General features: G+C 43.1%; 1 non-coding gene across 1 annotated transcript; it reads left to right on the top strand.

The window, feature by feature from the left end:
• The first annotated feature begins 11,517 nt into the window (after positions 1-11,517).
• TRNAC-GCA (transfer RNA cysteine (anticodon GCA)) lies at positions 11,518-11,589 on the top strand. Its single transcript has one exon. It is a non-coding gene; the product is annotated as a tRNA-Cys (tRNA).
• The last annotated feature ends 340 nt before the right edge of the window (positions 11,590-11,929 follow it).

Below are 11,929 nucleotides of genomic sequence, written 5' to 3'. Positions count from 1 at the left end.
CTGTGATGTAATGCTTTCATATCCATAAAATTTTACACTTACCGCAAGAGCTTTTTTTGGCATATATGGACATACATCGTGATCATCTATCATGACAGCAAAATAGCCACAAGCAGGTTTGAGTATGTATGGCAGTGACATTTCCCTTTCAACTGCCTCCTGGCTGACAGGGATTGTAAAATGCCACTGATTGTAAGACACATTCTGATTTCAGAGATATGAAAATGTGAAGAAAGTATGCATCTTAGAATCGGTTAAATATGGTCAGTCATTTGTCAAGAAAGAAAGGATCACAGAGGACAGAAAGCCAGACTCCAAGACATCAACCTAGTGAAAACACCTTTTCTGTGTGTGATCGGATATACAAAACCCAAAATGTGGCTCTTATTCAAATTTTATCATAGAGCACTTAAAAAACATTGCAATATACATTTCATGTTAGTTGTTTGATGGTTTTCCTAGCTTTCTTTTATTTGTTTCCTGGCTTGGAAGTGGGAGAAGTGGAGGAGAAGGGGCCGACAGAGGATGAGATGGTTGGATGGCATCACCGACTCAATGGACATGGGTTTGGGTAAACTCCGGGAGTTGGTGATGGACAGGGAAGCCTGGCCTGCTGCAGCCCATGGGGTTGCAAAGAGTCGGACACGACTGAGTGGCTGAACTGAACTGAACTTGGAAGTGGGAGAATTAGGAAAGAATCGTGATGGGTGGGGCTTCGGCGGGGCACAGTCTGGCTCTCTCCAAACTGAAAATGTTTAGCATCTCTGGAGTGAGAATCACTTAGCACAGCCTTGTGTGGGGCTGTGCCTTCAATGGCACTGTTTGTCCTTCGCGAGCGGGGTAACCAATGCAGCCTTTCTGCCTGCCCCTGCTTAGCTTAGTTCTAACATATTCACCGTATCCTTTCTTGATTGAAGGGTCTAAGAGAGAGAGGGATGGAGATAGAATTGCTTTCCTAGTTTTTGTTTTACATAGTATTTGAGAGGCTGAGCAAGGTGAATAAAAACTCCACAGGAAGTCCATTATGTCAAGAATCAATGAAGGAAAAACACAGTCTAGTATTTATCATCCAGAAATTGTGTGAATCTCTGATTCTAATGGTACTCATGATGATATATTTATGAGAGGAAACAAATTTCAGAGTTCTCAGGAAGTGAGAAAAATAAGAGAATCCCAACCATGTTTCCTCCTTTGTCCCTACACTTGTCCTAAGACTTAAGTGTCTCTTGAGGGTTCAGAAGCAGGGCCCAGCTTGTGACCAGTGCAGCCTCATTGGGCTTAGAAGGGCTCCATGCTTGCTTTAATGCTCTGCTGTCATGGTCTAGAAATTCTTAATACCTTTTTAAAAAGGAAGTCCCACATTTTCATTTTTCCCTGAACCCCACAAATTATATAACTAATCTTGTTCAAAAGGAGACACTTGCCAGAGAATAATGAACTGAAGTTGCCAAATTAAATTAGAAGCATTGCTTTTCTAATATTGTGTCCTGAATCCTTTTTGTCAGTACTTGTAAATACAGTATTCCTAAGCTACTATTGTTGTTAGGAATAATAGTTGTAGAAGTAATCGCAGGAATGGTAGTATCACTCAACAGTAATTTGTATGGACTTCCCCACTGATTCATAGGACCTGGGGCATCTTCTGTGTCTCTCTTTTCTGATCTGTAAATGGCAGTGACATTTCACCTTAACCCCAGATAAGGTTAATTGTTAGAATTAGATTGAAATGCCCGTGCAAGTACTTGTGATCTCTAAAGGTTGAAGCAGATACAGAAGATGATTTATGCCCCTCCCTGGCATGGAGTCTGGGCAGCACCAATCTGCTGGGGTCCTGGTGCCTGAGTTGCACTCAGCGGTGAGGCCACTCTGCCCCATGACTGTATAACAGATACCCAAGGGGGTCTTAGAGCCGGACGGTCAACACCCCTGCCATGTTAAGAGCCTGCCAAGGCACATTACACTGCTGCCAAGATGGCTGGGTCAAGGCTCCTGGCTGGAAAACACTGCTATGGGGACAGGGCTAGGGGGCTGAGAAGACATGAGAGGAAGTGTGGCCAGGAAAGATCCTCTGAGTCCCTGGGACCTAGTCCTGAGGACTTTTTCTAGGGCATGCGTGCATGCTAAGTCGCTTCAGTCATGTCCAACTCTGTGCGATCCTATGGACTGTAGCCTGCCAGGCCCCTCTGTCCATGAGGATTCTCCAGGCAAGAATACTGGAGTGGGTGCCATGCCCTTCTCCATGGGATCGTCCCAACCCAAGAATCGAATCTGTGTCTCTTATGCCTCCTGGCATAAGGAGTTCCTATGCCAGAACCTGGCAGGCGGGTTCTTTACCACTTGTACCACTTGGGAAGCCCGTGGGCTATATCCGGGATTAAGGAGGACACAGCCATAGGTGCCAGCCACTTCAGATGGCCACAGGAGCTTTCTTATTGCTCAGAATGGAGTTGTATTCAGAATTGCCATTATCTGAGTAAGAAAAGTAGACTTTTGTCTCCATTATGTAAAGGAACTCATTTTCCTGGATATGGGGGTGGGGGCGGGTAAAATGGCATAATGGAAGCTCAAAGAAGCCAGGCTTTTAAGTGTGCAAGAATGCCTGTAGTGACTTTGTGATACATACTGCCAGCCTTATTTAAACAACTGCAGGGTTTTGTTATGATGCAGTGGAGAGAGGGGAAAGCAGCACTTCAAATGAGGTCACAGAAATTGGAATATCTTGGTAATGTCTTCTGTCACTAATGGGGTGTGGTGATCGACAGTTTCCTTTAGTTCACATATCAAGTATAAGACTTTTTGTTTCTTGTGTGTGGCAAAAGCGAGGATGGGGTGTAGTTTTGTAGGAATGAATGTCCAAGAGGAAACTATCTCTTGCCTAAGATGATGCAGTGTGTTCGGTTGCATACATCTATTAGAAAATGGGAGGGGACTGTGTTGTGTCCCCATGCAGAGGGTGAAATGGCCGGGAGATATGTTCATTATTTTGATGTTTTTTGCATTAGAGTTTGCACTCCAGGTTTAGTCTGCCACAAGGGCTGCAGATCTGGTAAACCAATAACAAGCAGCCAACATCTGGTCTGTGATTGCTCCAGATCTGAGACTGCCAGCTGCCCAGCAACTTGACTTGGGGAGGATACCTGACAGCCTAGATCAGGATTGGAGATGGGGGATAAGGCTGATGATTGGGCAGCTGTCCTTGTGCGAATGAGCTTGCCACCGGGCATGTGTGTTTTGAGAGACTTTCATTCCAAGAGAGCCTGTAAAGGGAAGTTGGCTGTTGCATGCAGAGGTCGGGACAGGCATAACGATGCTTGTAGGTAAGAGGATATGGTGTGGGGAGGGTGCTCTGGGGGACTTCATGAACTGGATGGAAAGGGGCCATCTGTACAAGTGCCTGTACCTGACTTAGGTAAGGCCCCGCTCAGGTTGGAATCATAGCTTTCTTGAGCTGCCTGCAGCACTGCCTGAAATCCCTACTGTGTGTTCCCACACCAACCAAGAGAGGCCACATCTGTTGATGAAGGCAGATTGGAATCTCAGTGATGACCTCACTTATAGGAAGATGATAATATCGTCACGGAGTTGCAAAGAACCCTTCAAGGCCATTTAGTGCAATCATTATATCTTAATTTTAAAACCTCCGATAAATGGTTTTTTCCTCCAGAAATGGGAAGCTCAGTGTTTCCTGAGGCAATCCATTCAGCCTCTGGCCATCTTCAGTACTTCTGCTTTGTACTGGACTGAAGTCTGCCTCCCTGGGAGGCACATTCTGAACTCTGGGACAAGTCACATCCTGCTGACATGTGGCGCTTTTGGTCACTGAAGACATTTAACTCTTCTCTTTGCCTAACTTAGACTGTCCGCTGTTCTCCATTTGACAATTTAGCCCGTGTTACCCTTACCCTTGTTTCCCTCTTCCTGAGAGTCCAGGTCCCCAAGATCCCAAAGTTTGGACAGTATTCCTGGTTCAGTTGGACCATCTGTTCCTTAAGCTGAATATCATTCGTCTATTGACTGCATGACATTTATGATCAGATTGCAGTGTTGAGCCACTCAGAGTTTCCAGACAGTCTAAATGCATCTGAAAGGTGCCTTAAACCTGCTTCACTAAGAACCCCAGGGATAACCAAAGCTTCTAACCAAAAGTATTTTACTCACTGAAAGTTAGGTCATGGGGGTATGTGCATGCGTGCTCAGTTGCTTCAGTTGTGTATCACTCTTTGCGACCCTATGGACTGTAACCCACCAGGCTCCTCTGTCCATGGGACTCTCCAGGCAAAAATACTTGAGTGGGTTGCCATACCCTTCCCCAGGGGATCTTCCCAACCCAGGGATCGAATCCACGTCTCCTGCATCTCCTGCATTGCAGGCGGATCCTGTACCCACTGAGCCACCTGGGAAGCCTCATGGTGGTACAGGGGGGAACAAAAATGGAGGGTAGAAATTTATCTTCTGTTGAGAGCTGTAGTATCTATTTTTCTTCTGCATATCCTTAGTTTATCTACATATCATTTCATATGGACTCGGGGAGCCTGAGAAAATACGGAAAAGTGAATCTTAGATAGGATCGAGGAATTGCATTCATCATGTGCTTTGCTCACAGTGAAGTGGGAGTGAGCTGAAAATTTCTTTTTTCATGTCCCCATCCCCCTCAGCCTCAGGAACATACAACATCTTCTGCAAGGAGAGGAAAAGAGGACTTGGTCACTCAAAAATATAGCAATCTAATCTGTTTCTTCCTCTAGATTTTAGCTAAAAGGTTTTTTTACTACATGGGCTGAAAAGTGTGATACATTCTATATATAATTAACTAAATAATAATCCCCAGTAGAATGTAAAGAAGACTTGATGTGGTGGATTCATAATGCAGTGTGATATTACATCTCTGAGAATGTTCACATTCTTGATGGGTTTATATAACCGGCACACATCACAATGATGACTCACTTAAAATTATGTAATGAACACTGCATGCAAGAGTTAAACTCAAAATTAGGGTAAGAGGGGTGATTGCTGTACATGTAGCTATAGAGATAGAACAGACTGAGGTGCTGGGAATGTTCTGGAAAAAAAAGTCATCTGGGTGAAGACTTTGCTTGCATTGCACTGTGTTCATGATTAAGTATTCTGACGCCTCTTACTCTTGGCATTTGCTACTTTTGTTGCTCTTCCACCTCTCTTCATGCGGCTAGAGTTCCCACGGTTTCAAATCTGGCTCCTTGCCTTTGCCCTGCCTTTAGTTTCTGCAGAAAACAGCATGTAAGTTTCAAATGCAAAACTGAATTCATTTGAAAAACAAAAGATTAATCCATTTTCAAAAATGTCTACCATAAGTGTATAGGAGTTTTCTTAGTAGGAAAAATAAGAAATGCAATATTAAAATAAAAAAGTTTATTTAGGTAGAGGGTGGAATGCACTGGGTTTTGTGTTTTTTTCCAAGTTTGGAACTCTGGGCTGCAGTCATTGTGAGCGTGTGAAGCCAGGTGTCCTGACTTGGATCTCTGGTCCCTTTTCAGCTGGCAGTTGGAAGGGATCCTGTGCCCAGCTGCCTTCACGAAGAGCAGAACTGGGCCAGGGGCAGCAAAACTCTGTTCTCCCTCTCCCAGGCCAGCAGTCTGTTAATAAGGAGCAGAGTGTGCGATGGATGCTAACGCCTTATGCAGTTAAAGGCACCCCATGCTCCTTTACAGATGAAGAACTGAGATAGGAATGTGAAGTATTAACCTCCACTCTAGAAGAAACCATCTCACTATTCATTTTCATAAAACTTTATTAAAGTTATGAGCTTCAAATTTAATTGAAATATTCAGGAAACTGCTTCTTGGGTCGAGGAAATTAAACCGTGAGGCAGCAGAGGTATTTCATTGAGTTTCAGTTTAATGGAAGCCATTGGACACTTGATCCAGGAGCGGTACAGCTCTCTTTCTCTGCGTTAGTCAATCTCTTTCTCTTCCCTCAACCCAATCAGTTAAGGGTCAGTTCCCTGATGTAAATTTTATCTAGTTGATAAAATTGATCCATTATCTAGTTGATATCATTGATCCAGGCAATGGAACATCTTATTATGGCGTGCCAGATAATTAGAGTTTACTGCATCCCTATTTATTGGCATGTTGAACAGTCTTGGGAGGGGGAAATTTCCTCTTTATCCTTCTTGAATTCTTTGGACCAGTCTAATGATTAAATTGACATAAGACAGATCGCCAGGAGAAGAAAAGAATGACCAAAGGAGGCTGAGAAGTCCTTTTTGTGTGCAACTACTTGGAAAGTATTTTTAAGCTTTGCAACTTAAAAACATAACTATTGATAGAGGATTGTTTAATCTACAAAATACACTGTAAGTCCAAAGTGAGATGCATGTGGTATAAAATAAGACCTGGAAATCTCCACTGGTTTGCCTGTGGGCGGAATAAGTTTTGAAGAGGCTCCAATTTCTTGCCATGGCTGGATGAACAATTTGCTGAGGTAGAGTTTCAGAGGAAACAAGAAGATTAGCTTTGTATTTGATGCAGAGTATTAAGGGCTTTCTAAAGAGATTAAATCAAAACCTTATTACAGTCCACTAATGCTGTATTAATGTTGCAGACATTTTTTGCTTTTCAAGTTTTTCATTTAAACTTGTGTTTGTGAATATTATTAAATTTCTTGGGATTAAGGATTTTGAAAGCCCCTTGTTTGTAAAGCTCTATTATTGAGTTCTCTGTAGGAGCTCAGAAAGCCCTCTGCACATATAACCCCCAAGTCCTAATTATTACACGGGGGCTTAAGAAAGACAGAGGTGTTGAAACAGCTTTGGGAGAGAGAGGAACTTGGCCCATGGAAGACAGATGTTTGCAATTGTTCCTCCACCTTTTCCATGTCATCCTCTCACCCCTATCCTGTATTGCTGGGTGATGATGATTCTAGGGACATGGCATTAGATTTAGCCCTAGTGGAGAACTTTGGTTCAGCCTCTTTCGTGGGCTTGCAGAAATTCGTGATCTGGAAGTGTAGAGTTGCCTCGCTCTGGCTCATCTTGGTTCTTTAGACTCTTCTCCCTCTCTCCCTTTGCATGCCACTGCCTTCACCTAGAATGTACCTCTTCCTCAGTTTGCCTGTTCAAACTCACCCTATCCTTCAAGGCTCATCTCAAATGCATTTATATCGTCCCTTACGCCTCAAATAAGAAATCCAATCTTCAGTGACATCTGGTAGTCCCAGCTCACCACACTCTATGGCAAAACCTAAAAATCTTATCAGCTCCAAGGTCAAGAGAAGGAGGTGGAGAGAGCAAGGCCCTAGACTTTCTTGTGGGGAAAGGCTTCTCTGATGCTAACATCAGCTGTCTAGAACTGTGTTTATTGCTCCAATGGCCAGGCATGGTCGTTTGCTTGTATCTTCCCAATAAGGCTTGTGAACACTGCCAGATTAACTGAGCTCCGCACAAGCCCCATAGTGAAGATTCTCTTGCTTCTTCTGGGCAAATAGGTTCATGTCTTATAAATATCTCTTTGATTGGGAAGGCTGTCTTTCACATTTTTGGTAAAAATTCACACCCACCTCCTTGGGGGTAATGCAAAGCTGGACAAGCAAGAATGCATGACTTTTCTGGGTAAATGGTGATCTTCTCACCACTGTGTGATTAAAGCAGAATAAACTAAGACTGTAGCTTTGATCCTCAAGCCCAGATTTCAAGTGTTGGAGTTTGTCAAAACTGCCTCTCTCTTCTCCCCATCTCATCTCTGTGTCCATTTCTTACCCTGAGCTGGTCAAAATGATCTGGACACAAACTTATACAGGTTGGAAGTGGCAAAAAGATGCACCTCCTATAGTGTTGCGTATGCATGTCTCTGCACACTTAGGTTTGGGGATTGTATGTCAGCTGGTTGTATGTTCCCTTATGCATCCTGAGAATCAGTTCAGTTCAGCTCAGTCGCTCAGTCTGAACCAACCATCTCATCCTCTGTCGGCCCCTTCTTCTCCTGCCTTCAATCTTTCCCAGAATCAGGATCTTTTCAGATGAGTCAGTTCTTCACATCAGGTGGCCAAGTATTGGAGTTCCAGCCTCAACATCAGTCCTTCCAGTGAATATTCAGGACCAATTTCCTTTAGGATAGACTGATTGGATCTCCTTGCTGTCCAAGGGACTCTCAAGAGTTTTCTCCATCACCAAAGTTCAAAAGCAACAATTCTTTGGTGCTCAGCTTTCTTTATAGTCCAATTCTCACATCCATACATGACCACTGGAAAAACCAAAGCTTTGACTAGATGGACCTTTGTTGGCAAAATAATGTCTCTCCTTTTTAATATGCTGTCTAGGTTGGTCACAGCTTTTCTTCCAAGGAGCAAGCGACTTTTAATTTCAAGGCTGCAACCACCATTTGCAGTGATTTTGGAGCCCAAGAAAACAAAGTCTGTCACTGTTTCCTCTTTTTCCCCATCTATTTGCCATGAAGTGATGGGACCAGATGCCATGATCTTAGTTTTCTGAATGTTGAGTTTTAAGCCAACTCTTTCACTCTCCTCTTTCACTTTCACCAAGGGGCTCTGTAGTTCTTCTTCACTTTCTGCCATAAGGGTGGTGTCATCTGCATATCTGAGGTTATTGATATTTCTCCCAGCAATCTTGATTCCAGCTTGTGCTTCATCCAACCCAGCATTTCTCATGATGTACTCTGCATAGAAGTTAAATAAGCAGGGTGACAATATACAGCCTTGAGTTACTCCTTTCCTGATATGGAACCAGTTAGTTGTTCTATGTCCAGTTCTAACTGTTGCTTCTTGACTTGCATACACATTTCTCAGGAGGCAGGTCAGGTGGTCTGATATTCCCATCTCTTGAAGTTTGTTGTGATCCACATGGTCAAAGGCTTTGGCATAGTCAATAAAGTAGAAGTAGATGTTTTTCTGGAACTCTCTTGCTTTTTCAATGATCCAACAGATGTTGGCAATTTGACCTCTGGTTCCTCTGCCTTTTCTAAATCCAGTTTGAACATCTGGAAGTTCATAGCTCATGTACTGTTGAAGCCTGGCTTGGAGAATTTTGAAGGTCACTTTGCTAGCGTGTGAGATGAGTGCAATTGTGTGATAGTTTGAGCATTCTTTGGTACTGCCTTTCTTTGGGATTGGGAAGACTGACCTTTTCCAGTCCTGTGGCCACTGCTGAGTTTTCCAAATTTGCTGGCATATTGAGTGCAGCACTTTCACAGCATCATCTTTTAGGATTTGAAATAGCTCAACTGGAATTCCATCATCTCCACTAGCTTTGTTCATAGTGATGCTTCCTAAGGCCCATTTGACTTCACATTCCAGGATGTCTGACTCTAGGTGAGTGATTATACCATTGTGATCTGGGTCATGAATATCTTTTTTGTATAGTTCTGTGTATTGCCACCTCTTTTTAATATCTTCTGCTTCTGTTAGGTCCATACCATTTCTATCCTTTATTGTGCCCATCTTTGCATGAAATGGTCCCTTGGTATTGCTAATTTTATTGAAGAGATCTCTAGTCTTCCCCATTCTGTTGTTTTCCTCTATTTCTTTTCATTGATCACTGAGGAAGGCTTTCTTATCTCTCTTTGCTATTGTTTGGAACTCTGCATTCAAATGGATATGTCTTTCGTTTTCTCCTTTGCCTTTCTCTTCTCTTCTTTTCACAGATATTTCTAAGGCCTCCTCAGACAACCATTTTGCCTTTTTGCATTTCTTTTTCTTGGGGATGGTCTTTATCACTGCCTCCTGTACAATGTCACGAACCTCTACCCATAGTTCTTGAGGCATTCTGTCTATCAGATCTAATCCCTTGAATCTATTTCTCACTTCCACTGTATAATCATAAGGGGTTTGATTTAGGTCATACCTGAATAGTCTAGTGATTTTCCCTACTTTCTTCAATTTCAGTCTGAGTTTGACAATAAGGAGTTCATGATCTGAGCCACAGTCAGCTCCCGGTCTTGTTTTTGCTGACTGTATAGAGCTTCTCCATCTTTGGCTTCAGAGAATATAATCAATTTGATTTCGGTATTGACCATCTGGTGATGTCCATGTGTAGAGTCGTCTCTTGTGTTGTTGGAAGAGGGTGTTTGCTACGACCAGGGCGTTCTCTTGGCAAAACTCTGTTAGCCTTTGCCCTGCTTCATTTTGTACTCTAAGGCCAAATTTGCCTGTTACTCCAGGTATTTCTTGACTTCCTACTTTTGCATTCCAGTCCCCTATAATGAAAATCTCCTTGACTTCTGTGTACCTTGCAGCGTCTAGCACAGTGCCAACTGGAGAGTGGCCAGTCAATGCCTGAATGCACAAAAGACAGAATCAGTGTTTAAGGGTCAGTGTGGATCTATGTTTGTATCTAATATTTTGGATATATTCGGTTATATAAAATGTGTTAGAAAATTAATTTACCTGTTGCTTTTCACTTTTATCCATGTGTTATCTGAAACTTTAAAAATTTTATCCATAAACTATGTTATATCTTGATTGGATAGTCCTGGTCTAGAGAGTAACTCCTATTGTATGTGATATAAGTTCCAGTTACTTGGAAACCTCTCAAAGTTGAAACCATCTAAACTTGCAGTTCTCAGCCCTGGAAGCACTTTAGAATCACAAACACTTGATTCCTCCTAATGATTTTGATTCACCTAATGCAACTCATAGTGATCATTTCTTCTGTGCTCTGAATTCCTTCCATAAGGCCGTAGATTGTGTGATCGTAACGATATAGGCCTCTGTGACATGAATGGCAGAAACATGTGTTACCCCAGGTTGGCCAGCTGCTGGATGAAGGGGGCATGCAACACTCAAACAGGCTTAGTTCAGACCCTCAACTAATTTTCCAGGATGAACGGACCCTCTTCTTAGCTCTTCTGTTGTTAAAATCAAGCAAACATACAGGAAACACTAACTTAAATTAATTCTGTCTTAGCAGCTACTTCTGAAAATCAGCTTACTGCATTCCATCTGGCCTCCCAGGGAGATACTTAGTATTACTTGTTCTGTTTTCAGAGAGGAACATGGGGTCAAGGAGTGTGACCATCTCTTTCCTTAAGAGAATTCCTTCTGCCAAATTTGTGTTACTTTGTTTGGCTTTTGTTTTAGTGGGGGGATTTTTTGAAGGGAACTTTTAAGGGGTCTAAGGAAGGGAACATAGAAAAGGCGGCTTGATTGGAACTGGACCATCTATTTTGGAGCGAGCAGTCATTGAGTTCACATTGATTCCTAGTAGCACAGGCTGCATCTTCTAATCTGACCCTCAAATTTTGGGAGTTACCTTCTCCAAGGTCCTGTTAGTTCATAGAGCTCTAGGTGCCTGCTTAGTCTCTACGGATGACTAAGGCTGGAGACCTGGTAATGAGCTAGGAATAAGCTGGCAAAATAACAGAAAAACCCCTAAGCTTTTATATCAGATCCTACTGAATTGTATCTTGGGATGCTGGGAAGTCAAAGCACTTTCTGACTCTAGGGGTGCTTGAAAAAGAGGTGCTGAGTTATTGTGATCATGAATGGCCAAATTTGGTGCCACCTACAGTGTTGATAAGGGCTTCCCTGGTGGCTCAGATGGTAAAGCGTCTGCCTGCAATGCAGGAGACCCAGGTTCGATCCCTGGGTTGGGAAGATCCCCTGGAGAAGGAAATGGCAACCCACTCCAGTACTCTTGACTGGAAAATTCCATGGATGGAGGAGCCTGGTGGGCTACAATCCATGGGGTCACGAAGAGTTGGACACAACTGAGCGACTTCACTTCACTTCACAGTGGGTAATAATGTCTTGTCAAGGCAGTAGAGAGTTACTAACAGGAAAGTTCCAGTAAATAGGGGCTTCCCTGGTTGCTCAGCCGGTAAAGAATTTGCCTGCAATGCAGTAGACCCGGCTTCAATCCCAGAGTCAAGAAGATCCCCTGGAGAAGGGCATGGCAACCCACTCCAGTATTCTTGCCTGAAAAGTCCCATGGACA

The sequence above is a fragment of the Giraffa tippelskirchi genome, chromosome X (assembly GCF_054371585.1).
Source record: "Giraffa tippelskirchi isolate mGirTip1 chromosome X, T2T-mGirTip1v1.2.pri, whole genome shotgun sequence".
In the NCBI taxonomy this organism is placed as follows: Eukaryota; Metazoa; Chordata; class Mammalia; order Artiodactyla; family Giraffidae; genus Giraffa; species Giraffa tippelskirchi.
The sequence above is the reverse complement of the archived record's forward strand: the minus strand, read 5'-3'. Positions and strand labels throughout refer to the sequence as shown.